The sequence below is a fragment of the Euprymna scolopes genome, chromosome 3 (genome assembly GCF_053919585.1).
Source record: "Euprymna scolopes isolate OS-2025 chromosome 3, ASM5391958v1, whole genome shotgun sequence".
Taxonomy (NCBI): domain Eukaryota; kingdom Metazoa; phylum Mollusca; class Cephalopoda; order Sepiida; family Sepiolidae; genus Euprymna; species Euprymna scolopes.
In genome coordinates, this window is record NC_136484.1 from 123,153,546 (window position 1) to 123,166,045 (window position 12,500).

The 12,500-nt window shown below is 35.0% G+C and overlaps 1 protein-coding gene across 1 annotated transcript in view; it reads right to left on the reverse strand.

The window, feature by feature from the left end:
* Window positions 1-12,500, reverse strand: part of LOC145258261 (sulfate transporter-like) — a 292,022-nt gene that overhangs the window by 262,971 nt on the left and 16,551 nt on the right. The window lies entirely within an intron of this gene.

The following is a 12,500-nucleotide window of genomic DNA, read 5'->3' on the forward strand; positions in this document are numbered from 1 at the left end:
AATCGTCGATACGTTTCCCAACTGTACACGTAATTGTCTAATGGAACATCATAGATGGGTTGCTTAATCATGACACTACTACTAACGGTACTACTATTTTTTTCTCCTTTACTTTGTTTAACACAACTGGTAGTGGGGGGTGGGCGTGGGTTGTAGTTGTAGTTGCAATAGTTGTATGGAATTATTGTTTGAAGATGTTTGGGGAAGAAAACCGGCTTCACGGTAGCACGATTAGTCGTCGCAGAAATAGTAGTTTACGGAACCATCGTCAGTTGCAGAGCGAGCGCTAATGAATAGAATGGCGAGGAAAGACTTTTTGGTAGTTTTGAAAATCACAACAACAACAAAAATTAGAAAATCAGATCTGATAAAAGGCAACATGTGGATTTTTAGGGCACTTTTTTATGTACCTAATCTTTCTTTTCTTTTCTTTTATATATATATATATATTGTGTGTGTGTGTGTGTGTGTGTGTGTGTGTGTGTGTGTGTGTGTGTGTGTGTGTGTGTGTGTGTGTGTGTGTTCCTCGTTTTCGTTTGGAACGACTAATCGGAATCGGGAATCTGAAAAATCGGAAATAAAAAAAAATGAGTCTAATTTCCGATTTCAATAATGTTTGTTTTTTTTTTTTTTTTAATTTTATTTTAATTTTGTTTAAAACTTCATTTTCTGTTGCTGGCACAAGTGAAAAAATATACATAAAAATCTCTAAATTTTGGATACAATACACGAGGTGAAAACATTAAGAAGTTTGTCAAATTAAAAAAGAAAATGTTATCTACATTAAAAAGTAAATGACTCTCCGCTACCCCCCCCCCCCCCCGCTCTTTTCCCAGAAATGAAATTACACTTTTTAGGCGATTTTAGAATGAAAATCGGATATCAGTAAGTGTATCGAGATCGGTAAGTGTATCGGAATCGGGAATATAAAACAGAATCGATCATTGCGTCGGAATCTGGAAAAAAGTATCAGAACCGTCCCACCATTAGTTTTGTCAGATCATTTCACGGTGTATAGGAACTATAAGCATTGTTTACAAAAAGGGAAACTTTTGACACACCCATCTTATACTAAACGCACGTCTGGCTTCTTTTATACGGAGGGCCGGTACGAAAACTGAAAATTCGAGTTTTCCTGTTGTTTCGGCGCACAAGAACAGAATGTTGTGCAAGGATTTTGCAGATGTCGGGTAGATGACTTGCAGTGAGGTTTAGAAAGGAGACCAGACAAACACGTGTTTCTTTTTTATGTGTCTATAACAAAGTATATAGGGGCATGTATTTTTTAGATTATTTTTTAATTTTTTTTTTTTTATTGCTACGTATTAAGCATTAAACAAGCCGGTTTTAACCAACAAAAAGAAAACAGAAAGAATGTTAGTATTTTCATAGAATCACTCTCGTCTCCAAACCGGATTCCAAACTGTTTTTTGTTTTTTTTTTTTCTGTTTGTTTGTTTTTTACGTATTTTGGGTACTTTGTTTTTTGTTTGTTTTCTACGTATTTTGGGCACTCATACAGAATAAGAACCGTGCTTCACTGCTTAATAATAATAACGTTATTATTTAGAAACTAGCATGGAGGCGAAGAAAGGGCTTTTTAATCACGCTGTACTATTCCGTAACAATTTAATACACAGAAAGTACCGTAAAAAATTTTTTATTTAACTTGAAAAATATAGCACGGTCTGTAATCTGTATAAGTGCCGTATTTTGGGCCGTTAGGTTTAGGGTTATTGGAGATGGGAATGCTTCTATGAAATTACGGTGTTTTTCCTAATTATATGGAATGCTGTAAATGTTTTTATATAAATTGGCCCAGACAGCTGCTCAATGTTCTCACAACAACAACAACAACAACAACAACAAGAGCACTTTTTATCATAGACCATTAATATTAGTACCAGAGTAATTTTTATCGATAAACACAACGTTCATGGTTCATTTTATAAAACATTTACGCCTCCAACAGAATACTCTTTATAAGTTTGGAGATTCTTTAAATATATTTTTATCTTCCACTCTATAATAAAGACCAACTTGTATTTATTTGTGTATAAATAAATATAAATCCGCCCCGTCACACAAAAGTAAGTGAATAAAAATGTGCCGCTTTCTAGCCAAGCGATAAGGTGAAGCGAAAAAGGAAATAGTAAATCAGACGACCATCTCTGCGTGAAATCAATCCGAAAAAAAAACTCCACTCTAAAGAAAATGGCAACGGTTAGTGTTTTCTTTTTTGTTTTCTTTAGGTTATTAGAAATGCTAATAATTTATATGTGAAAAATTAAATTACTAACGTAATTCTCTGATATTATATGAATATTGGTGCGAACATTAACGAAGCATAATTTAGTTAGTCTTTTTGTTTACCGGCGATGTCTTGTTGTTATCATTTAAATCACTATTTAAGGATTCGTTTGAAGGCTATATTAATGCGGTTCGTAGGAAACACTGCGGACACGAGTTAGTATATAAAAGAATAATGACAATAGTAGAAGGAATTTTCAATTATCTTACGTTTATTTACCAACATAATGTGTCGTACAAGATGGTAGATGTTGATGTCCCTAATTTTCGAGAGTAGTATCTCTTCTTCATGGGAGAGAATAAAAAGAAATGCATACAATTATTTGGCGGGGCTTTTCTTTTGTTTTATTTATTTATTTATTTATTTATTTACTTCCGGAAGTCAGTGTCGCAATCTGGCTGTACAATCAATTTCCAGGATATGATTTTGGATGGATATTAAGTATTGTTAGGAATTATTGTAGTTTGGTTAATTTTTGCGTATTAAAAAAAGCTACAACATTTCCTAACATTACATCCATCGCGTTTAACTTGCGCGGAAGGGGGCGATACACCCCCGAATCAAACCGGAAAGCAACGGAAAACTACCGTCTTTACCTGAATCCTGAGATTACGATGGCTCAACAAATTCGGAGAGGCGTGGCCGCCGACACTGTTAAAACAGCAGAGCCGCTGCATGTATACATTCGCACACACGCGCGCGTACGCAACAACTTGAATGCCTATTAGACACTGTCCTTGAATAATTAAGGCCTCTCTGTACAGGTGTTTATCAGAAAAATCTGCCATGAGGATACATCTGTAGCAGACACAAATAGACCCCTTTTCTTCTCGCGCATTCGCTTCCTCTGAGTGAGTGATGCGGCCTTAAACTGTCCAATCTGAGGACTTGCACATGAATACGAATTAACCCCTAGGGACCAGACAGCTTCCGGTCTCAGAAGAAAACCCTCGCTCTTACGCTACCAGCCTTGGATGGTGCTAGACGTCTGTTCGCTTCGCTGCCCCTACTAAAGGTATCGACGACAGCCACTGGCTGTAACTACCTCGTAAGGCAGTGGAGACCCGACTCTACTTTCTTCCTTCCTTTCTTTCTAAAGTACGCTCGCGTCATAGAATTGTGTTATTTTATTTTATCAGGGAAAATCCCTAAACATCTCTCTAAACCCTGACCTAATGTCCAAAATAACATTGTATTTAAGGTCCAAATCGGACGCCCTGCGTATGGCTATCCCACACTGTATTATATGAGGAATAATACGCCTTCTCCAAGTGATGCTGCCTCCGGTAACAGCAATAAGCGAGATACTCCACCGGACTAGATGATTTGAATCCAGTAAAACCAAGTGACCACAAAAAAGATGTATTATAGCGTAGTTAATTGATCAATTACAGAGAGGAAAAGTAAGGTTCTGAACTTCTTTTTTAGGTTAGCGTTTGAGAGATAACGCAGTGCTTTAATAGAAAATTCGAATAACTATGTATATCTTATACAGAGATTAAGTGCTAACTCTGGAAAGGAGCCCTTGATTTCTGAAAACTTCGACTGAAGTAAAATGAAACAAAAAAGAAAAACACAAAGTGTCTGTCCCCCCTCCCCCTCCCTCTCTCTCTCCCCCTCTCTCTCTCTCTCTCTCTCTCACACACACACACACACACACACACACACACATAAAAACATACTTCTTAAGTTTAATTTTATGAGGAATCCAATAGTGATATTAATTGGGCATGAGTTCGTATTACAATGATATTATGGGGTCTGCGTTCACGCCTGGTATACATAAACATAATAAACAATGTTAAGTGTGCGAATTCCATATAGAAACGTTGATTTAATTTGAATTTTAAAAAATACGCATCAAGTGCACAACGTAATATTAGGAAAATAAAAAAATATTTTACTTGTTTGAAATTTATAACATAAATATATTTCGGAGCTATACTCCATCCTCAGTATGTTGTTTTCTTTCTTTTTTCCTTTTCTTCTTCCTTGCCATGTTGTAAAGTTGGAGAAAGAAAAGTCTGTTTGTAAAGAGTCGCGCGTTGTATCTCAGCGATTGTATTTTGAAATGTTGAAACTGTGCGTAGGCAACGCGAGAATAATATCAAGTGTGTGAATTCAATATAGAAACGTTGATTTAATTTGAATAATGATTTGGCTTTCAAGCGCACTTGATGCGTATTTTATTTTATATAAAACAACGTTTAACTTTATTTTATTTATTTTTTATCTACAAAAGCTCTATGGATCTTGCATATCTGCATGCTCAATGAAATCCTTTTTATAATCTCAATGTGATGACGTCATCAGCTAACATAGACGAAAGACACCGGGGAGATCTATTCTGACATCAGAAAGTGAAAGAAAAAAATAGATGGCTATCTATTAAAACGTAAACCAAAGAGTGTGTGTGTGTGCGCGCGCGCCCGCGCAGATCATCATATAATGATTAGATCACTCTGACAGACGTTAAAAAGCATTTAAAAGAATAAATGTTTAAATTTCAACATTTCTCGCGCTTAACGGTAGACAAATAGATGAGGTCCTTGCTAATAAAATCAGAGATTGCATCTGTTGCCGGGTTCGAATCTATCGACTGGTGTTAATCGTGACACCCTGCACTGATGATTCCCGAAAGGATGAAACACTAGTTTCTGTAGGTATTTAATAATCATTATAGTAAATAATTTTATATATAATATACATATATATATATATATATATATATATATATATATATATATATTATTTCTGTTACGTTATGAGAGAAGGATAAGGACTTATTCTTGTGAGTAAAGAGGGTAGTCACTCTTCTCGCGCGTTGAATTTAATAATTCAAAAAGAAGACGGTTGATAAGCAAAAGTATCAAAAATCGATCAGTTCGGAAGAATGTAACCTTTTAAACTTTATTCTTATTTTTATTTATATTTATTTATCTACACGCATCAATTCTAGACCTAAATCGATGCCTCGGTAAATTTGTATATTTAGTCCTTCTTGCTACTTATTTAGAATGAACATTTGAAAGAAATAACGTTATTCGTAAGACATGCATGAACTAATCTTTTTAATTATTTAAGAATAAAACTTCAATCATGTATAATAATAATAATAATAATAATAATAATAATAATAATAATAACAATAACAATAATAATAATAATAATAATAATAATAATAATAATAATAATAAGGATTTTAGACGTTGCATGTCAAGGGAAAAGGTATCGGATATTTTAATTTTGCTGGAAGTAGAGAAGTTTTACGTCTTGGAATAGTAAGGTATTTTTAACTTATTTATTCAACTTATAGAACAAAAATAGTGTTATTGGATTGTTTTTTATGTGTGAAATGAATAGAAAAATTCAGCAATATCTTATGTTTTTATATTTTGAGAGAGGGAAATGTCCGTTATCGATGTATATATAATATATGAAAATATTAGGTAAACTGTACTCTCTCTCTCTCTCTCTCTCTCTCTCTCTCTCTCTCTCTCTCTAAATATATATGCATATATATATATATATATATATATATATATATATATGATAAAACTGGTAATTACTAAAAACCTGAAGAGTGCTCAATACTATTGCAGAGCAAATATGTGTTTTATTTTTTATTACCGTTTTATCTGTTTGGTTACATATGTTTCGGATGTTGGACCATGTTTACGATCAGCCTCGTCAGACCTTATAGAACTGGTTGTTAGTATTTCGAAGAAGTGTTTTAGAAGAAATACGAAAAAAAAAAGGAGGGTAAAAGATAAAAAGGGGGAGGGAGACGGATATCGACAATATTTCAGTTTTGAAGGTCAAAGTTCATTAGATTGTAGTGTGTGGAGGGGTAGTAGATTCAGGTAGGCGTGGGTGGAGATATATGGATATAGAGAGGGGAGGGGGAGAGAGGATGGTAAAGAAAAAAGAAAGGGGGTAAGGAGAGGAGTTTCAATTTTTAGGTTTTAAAATTTTGACTGCTTTTTGCTTGTCTAGCCAGGTATATGCAGTAGATGAGAGAGAGAGGGAGATAGAGAGAGAGAGAAAGAGTGGGAGAGAGAGAGAAAGGATCTGTGTAAGTGTCATATGTGTTCGACAAGTAAAAGGTTCCATTTAGAATTTTCGTAGTCGCTATAAGTCCACTTGTTCATTTCAGTTGACAATGAGTTGTTTTAGGTAGTTAAGGACTAATACATACGCTAACGCACGCGCAAATACGCATACATACATACACATACGTATGTACATTTCTATACATCCATATGCATACGCATATATATAAACAATGTATATGTAGACATACACACACATACACACAACTCCTATACACATATACATACTCATATACATACATAGACACATATAAATAAATATATATATATATATATATATACACCTGAATATATACATATACGTGGAGATATAGATCTCCAGTAAGAAGTACATGCACATATACATACATACATATATACACACATGTACCCATATACACGTATATACAATTACATAAATATACATATGCATAAAAATATTAATATAAAGACATATATATAGATACATGTGTATATTTATACTAAGTAAATAAAGTAAAGTTAGGATAAATAAATAAGTAAATACATGGGTGTAGTTAATAATGCGAGGTTAGGTAGACGCATTGTAAGATATGTTCAAAAAACATGTTAGTTTAATATTTAGGGGGTCTGTATTGATTTGCTTTGCTTATTGGATAGGGATTAACTTATAGTGTCTAAAAAATTATAGGGATCTAGGTAAAAGTAGGGATGAAGATATTATTATCTCTTACCTCCCCTTTTTTCTCGTATTTCTTCTAAAACACTTCTTCCAAATACTAACAACCATTTCTGGTTATATATATATATATATATATATATATATATATATATATATATATATATATATATATATATATATATAAAGGTTTAAAGGTTAAAGATTATGAGAGTGGTGGTTAAGTTATAATTAGCCAGGAGTTCTTGTAGTTCTCTTAAGTTCATATATATACAGGGTGGGCTGCTAACATGGTGCTTTGGGCAGTGGTTATGTTTAACTTTATTTTCAGTGTTAAATGTATTGTGGATACAGGCATTACATACATACAAACACATGCATATAAACTCAGATATAGCTATACGTGTATACATACGTTCAGCCATGCATACCCATAGATACACACATATATACAGACACTAACATCCATGTGTACGCAAACACATACATGTTCACATAGATATAGATATATCAATATACATCCATGTGTATACACACGACCCATGAGCACATACATTCATACACGCGCACATAGAAACATATACATAAACACATATAAGGATATATATAGACCCAATCATGCCCGCACATACACATACATATACATATGAAGATACATGTACGGACCTCCAGTAAGATGTAGATGTACATATACATACATATGTGCATGCACACACATGTACCCATATATACATATATACAATTATATAAATATACATATTCATAAAAATATGAATATACACACACACATATATATATATGCATATATATATATATATATATATATATATATATATAGAGAGAGAGAGAGAGAGAGAGAGAGAGAGAGAGAGATGTATATATTTATACTAAGTAAGTAAAGTTAGGATAGATAAATAAACAAATAAAGGATAAATAAGCGGGTGTAGTTAATAATGCGAGGTTAGGTAGACGCAGTGTAAGATATGTTAAAAATACATGTTGTTGGTTTAATATTTGATATATCTGTATTGATTTGCTTTGCTTATTGGATAGGGATTAATTCATAGCGTCTAGGGATTTTTTTTAAATGAGGTATAAAGGTTTAAAGATTAAAGATTATGAGGGTGGTGGTTAAGTTATAATGAGTCAAGGGTACTTGTAGTTCCGTTAAGTTCATATATAATTATATACATAGGGGCGGGCTCCTAACATGGTGCTTTGGGCAGTGGTTATGCTTAACTTTATTTTCAGTGTCAAGTGTATTGTGGATATAGGCATATATACACATACAAACACATGCATGCATATAAATCCAGATATAGCTGCATCTGCATACATACGCTCACCCATGCATATATATAGATACACATATATATACAGACACTAACATCCAGATGCACGCATACACATACATGCGCACATAGACATAGATACACAATTTGTCGATACCCGTCTCCCTCCCCCTTATTATCTTTTACCTCCCCTTTTTTCTCGTATTTCTTCTAAAACACTTCTTTCAAATACTAACAACCATTTCTGTAAGGTCTGACGAGGTTGTTGGATCGTACACATGGTCCAACATCCGAAACATATGTAACCAAACAGATAAAACGGTAATAAAAAATAAAACACACACACGCACACACACACGCACACACACGCACACACACATATACATATATATATATATATATATATATATATAATAGATCGTGGAATGGCATTCGTCTTCAAACGATCTTGCTGCGCGTAATATGCATATTCTTTTAAACATTCATTTTAATTAATTCCCTCTTAGTTTTTTGCTTTTTTCGTGGGATGATCATCTTTAGTTAACTATTACGTGCAATTATATTCATACATATATTCTACATGATTTATACTTGCGTAACATTTACGTAGAAAGGTTATGGTAAAAACAAACTTCTTTCAATATATATTTATCTTTGCGTATATATATATATATATATATATATATATATATATATATATATATATATATATATATATATATATATTTGTTTAAAAAGGATTTCCTACCAGACTTCTCTGTCAGTTTTTGGTCTACAGACATGAAACTTAATATATAGGGTATTCGAATTCATGCGAAACTTTATATTTCGTTTTTAGCCCGAAAAAATCAGTGCAAAAGTGTGTAAATTAAAAAGATAGAATTTGCCAGGTGGACGACGGTATCACGAATATGCATGCGTAACATATTAGCTATTAGTTCATATTTTAATTTTTAGCCTTGCAGCAAACATCTCTTTATAGCTCAGACATTAACGTCAAAGGAAAAAATAAATCGTAAGCTAAACGTTTTGGTTTCGCTTCTCGGTGGTGGCGCACGAGTCATATTTTTTAACTTTTTAAATCATTATTATATATTGGGTCCAATATAATCTATTATATAAAAGCGAAAATATGTGGGTTTGTGTATGTGCGCGCTTTATTATATGATGTCCGGCAAAGGCTTTTTCGGGGGCGGTGCGCTCGTGGGGGGGGTACCATGTCTTATAACTTTTTATATACTCCCTAGATTATAATACCTCTGATTTACGAAAGGAGGTCGTGTCTATCTTTTATTTGATCGACTTTTATTTTATAAAATTCACGCTATCCCGTGGTCCCGCGTGTTTGTTTGGCTTTTTAGTAAAAATAAAGTGAAATTAATTGAAAAGAAGTCAGTCCCTTGGCTTTCGTGGCTCGGGATAATATCTGTTCCGGTAGATACTGCAATCAAAGACCATGTGTGGGGGCGACCCCACATATCAGACCATTGCTCTTGTAGCCATCAGTTTTGGTCAATGTAGGAGAAATCTTTCATACCAATTGTCACTATTCAGTTCCCCCTCGGGGAGCAGGTCCCCCTTCCCCCTCTCTTCACATTAAAAAATGGCCTTGTGCCTAATTTTCTCAGTGGGGAAGCGAATAAATACTGTCAGTTCCTTGCCTTTCCCGCCAGGGACGTCCAGAAAGCAATCAGCTTTGATCAATGCGGGGGAAACCCCGTCATATTAGACAATTGCTATTCACTTGGACACTCCTCTGTTTATGGGGAGCTGGTTTTCCCAAACATAAAATACGCAGAAAGCGTAAAAACTAACTGGCTCTGCGTGATTTCATTTCTCTATGGTGTGATGTTTGACCTAGAAAACCAAACGTTCGTTTTACCACCTGCGTTTTAAAAGCGTTTATTTTCAACCATTTTCACTTAATCTGCCATCTAAGCCTAGCGGTAATGGTTTACGTTTTCTTTTCCGACTTCGCTTCAAGGCTTCGGGTTCGAGCCTACCCGCCTACTAAAACATTTTTTCCATGCACACTGACAAGCACCCGGTCAACACCAAACACCCCTGCTAGTCTAATATATAAAATGCAAAATGGGCACAAGTGTTTGTGTATGTCCACGAAAAGCTTTTTGCGTCGGGGTTCTCACGTCAGGGTTCTCACGTCGGTTAGATTCCGGGAGAAGTTTTCTAACACTTTCTAGATTGTAATATCTCAGATTTACAAACGGACATTGTCTCTATCTTTTTTTTTTTTTTTGATCGAATTTTAAAACGATTCCCTCTTTCGAGTGTTTGTCTTTTTCGTATAAATAAAGCGAAATTAATCGAACGTCCTCTTTAGCCTAATGGTTAGTGAAGAAGATTAATTACCTTACGTTTTTGAGTTCTATCCAACCTCTCTTTTTATCTTTTTTTCCTCCTTCGCTGTTCGGGATCGAGCCTGCCTGCCTACTACCACTTTTTTTTTTTTTTTTGCTCAACACACATCTCCAAACACCCGGGCAACTGGCCTCCGACGAGATTTAAAAACCAACGTTCATTTCTGCATCTGCGTGATTCTTAAATTGATTACCAACTCATTGATTTCGCTATTCACTATGGCGTAATGGTTAGCAAGGAAGACTAATTTCCGTACGATTTCGAGTTCGATCCCACCTCTCTCTATCTATTTTTCATTTTGTCTTTGTGCCAATATCCTCCACCCAGGCAAAAGTTAATTACCAACTCTTTTTCTCACATTCTTTTCCTCCATTATGGTACGGGTTCAAGCCTGCCTACCTGCCTACTACCACTTCTTTTTTGAACACCTCAAAACACCCGGGCAACGCCGGGCACCCTCGCTAGTCTAATATATAACAGGCAAAATGGGCGCGCGCGTTTGTGTATGTCCATGAAAGGCTTTTTGCATCGGGGTTCTCGTGTCGATTAGGTTCCGGGAGAAGTTTTCTTATACTTCCTAGTCGAAAAATATTTAGTCGAATAACGTAACTCTTAATACCATAGAACCGTTGATCTGTTAAAGATTCATCCTCCTGCATGGCCATCCAACGTTCTGTTGCCAACGTCATCAGAGTTACCTTCTCCTAGATACATGCCTTAACTAAGACTAGGGTAGCATCTCTCCAAGTGAATTAATGCACCTCCAGATACCAACCTGGAAATTTCTTATGACTTGTCGCGGTACATACAGCACCTAGCCTTCCCAAATGGTCACCCATCTGGTACTGGCCAGGCTCATCGTTGCTTAACTTCGGTGATCTGTCGGGAACGGGTGTGTCAACTTGATTGTTCCGTATATACTTAAGACCCTTAAGGCGTATAAAAAAGAGAGCTTAAATTTGAAACATTTTAGAATCAAAATAATATAATAGTGCACGTAGTACACCTTTTTTAACGGTGTCGTTACACGGACCTACACGTTGTATGCTGACAGTCGCAATAAAGACAAGGAAAGAATCCAACTCATTTATTTTAGTTGGAACAACAGACATGTATTTACAGGTACTTCCAGAATAACGCCTTGTCTGTTCTTCAAAATTCCTCTCGTATTTCAATATGCTTAACAAAACCGTATCGAACATATAGTACGCTGACTTTGTCCGGCCATATTTAGGACACGTCTTTCCATGTCTCTCTTGGCCACGTTTATAACACGTCTATTTTTTCTGTCCTTTTCGAGCCATGTTTCTCTTTTTTTTTAATCTTTTTCCTCATTTTTCTTCCTTGCTGTGACGTCACAGCGCACACTACCCGGTTATTTGCATACGTTGGTTGTTGCTGCTGCTGCCATACGCGCGTCGTACTCTGATTTTTATCAAAATTGGAATAAGGGTTCTAGACACAAAGCTTATTTAATATCATTACATCTCGATTGATTGTAATATCTTACGGCTTGGAATTCTGGATTTTACTCATGCCCATTAAACGAGAAGACATGTTTTCAGAATTTAAGGTTTTATTCTCACAAATTTCGTTGACCTCATCTACAGTCGATCATTGAAGAAGGCAAGACTTAATGATCTCGCCTACGTTTGTGCGGCCACTTCCATTGACCGTTCCAATTTAAAAAATGAACATTTTCTTACCATCAAATCTTTTCGGTCAAGTCAGTATCTCATCATTACTAAACCAGATAAGAGTTCGGAAGTG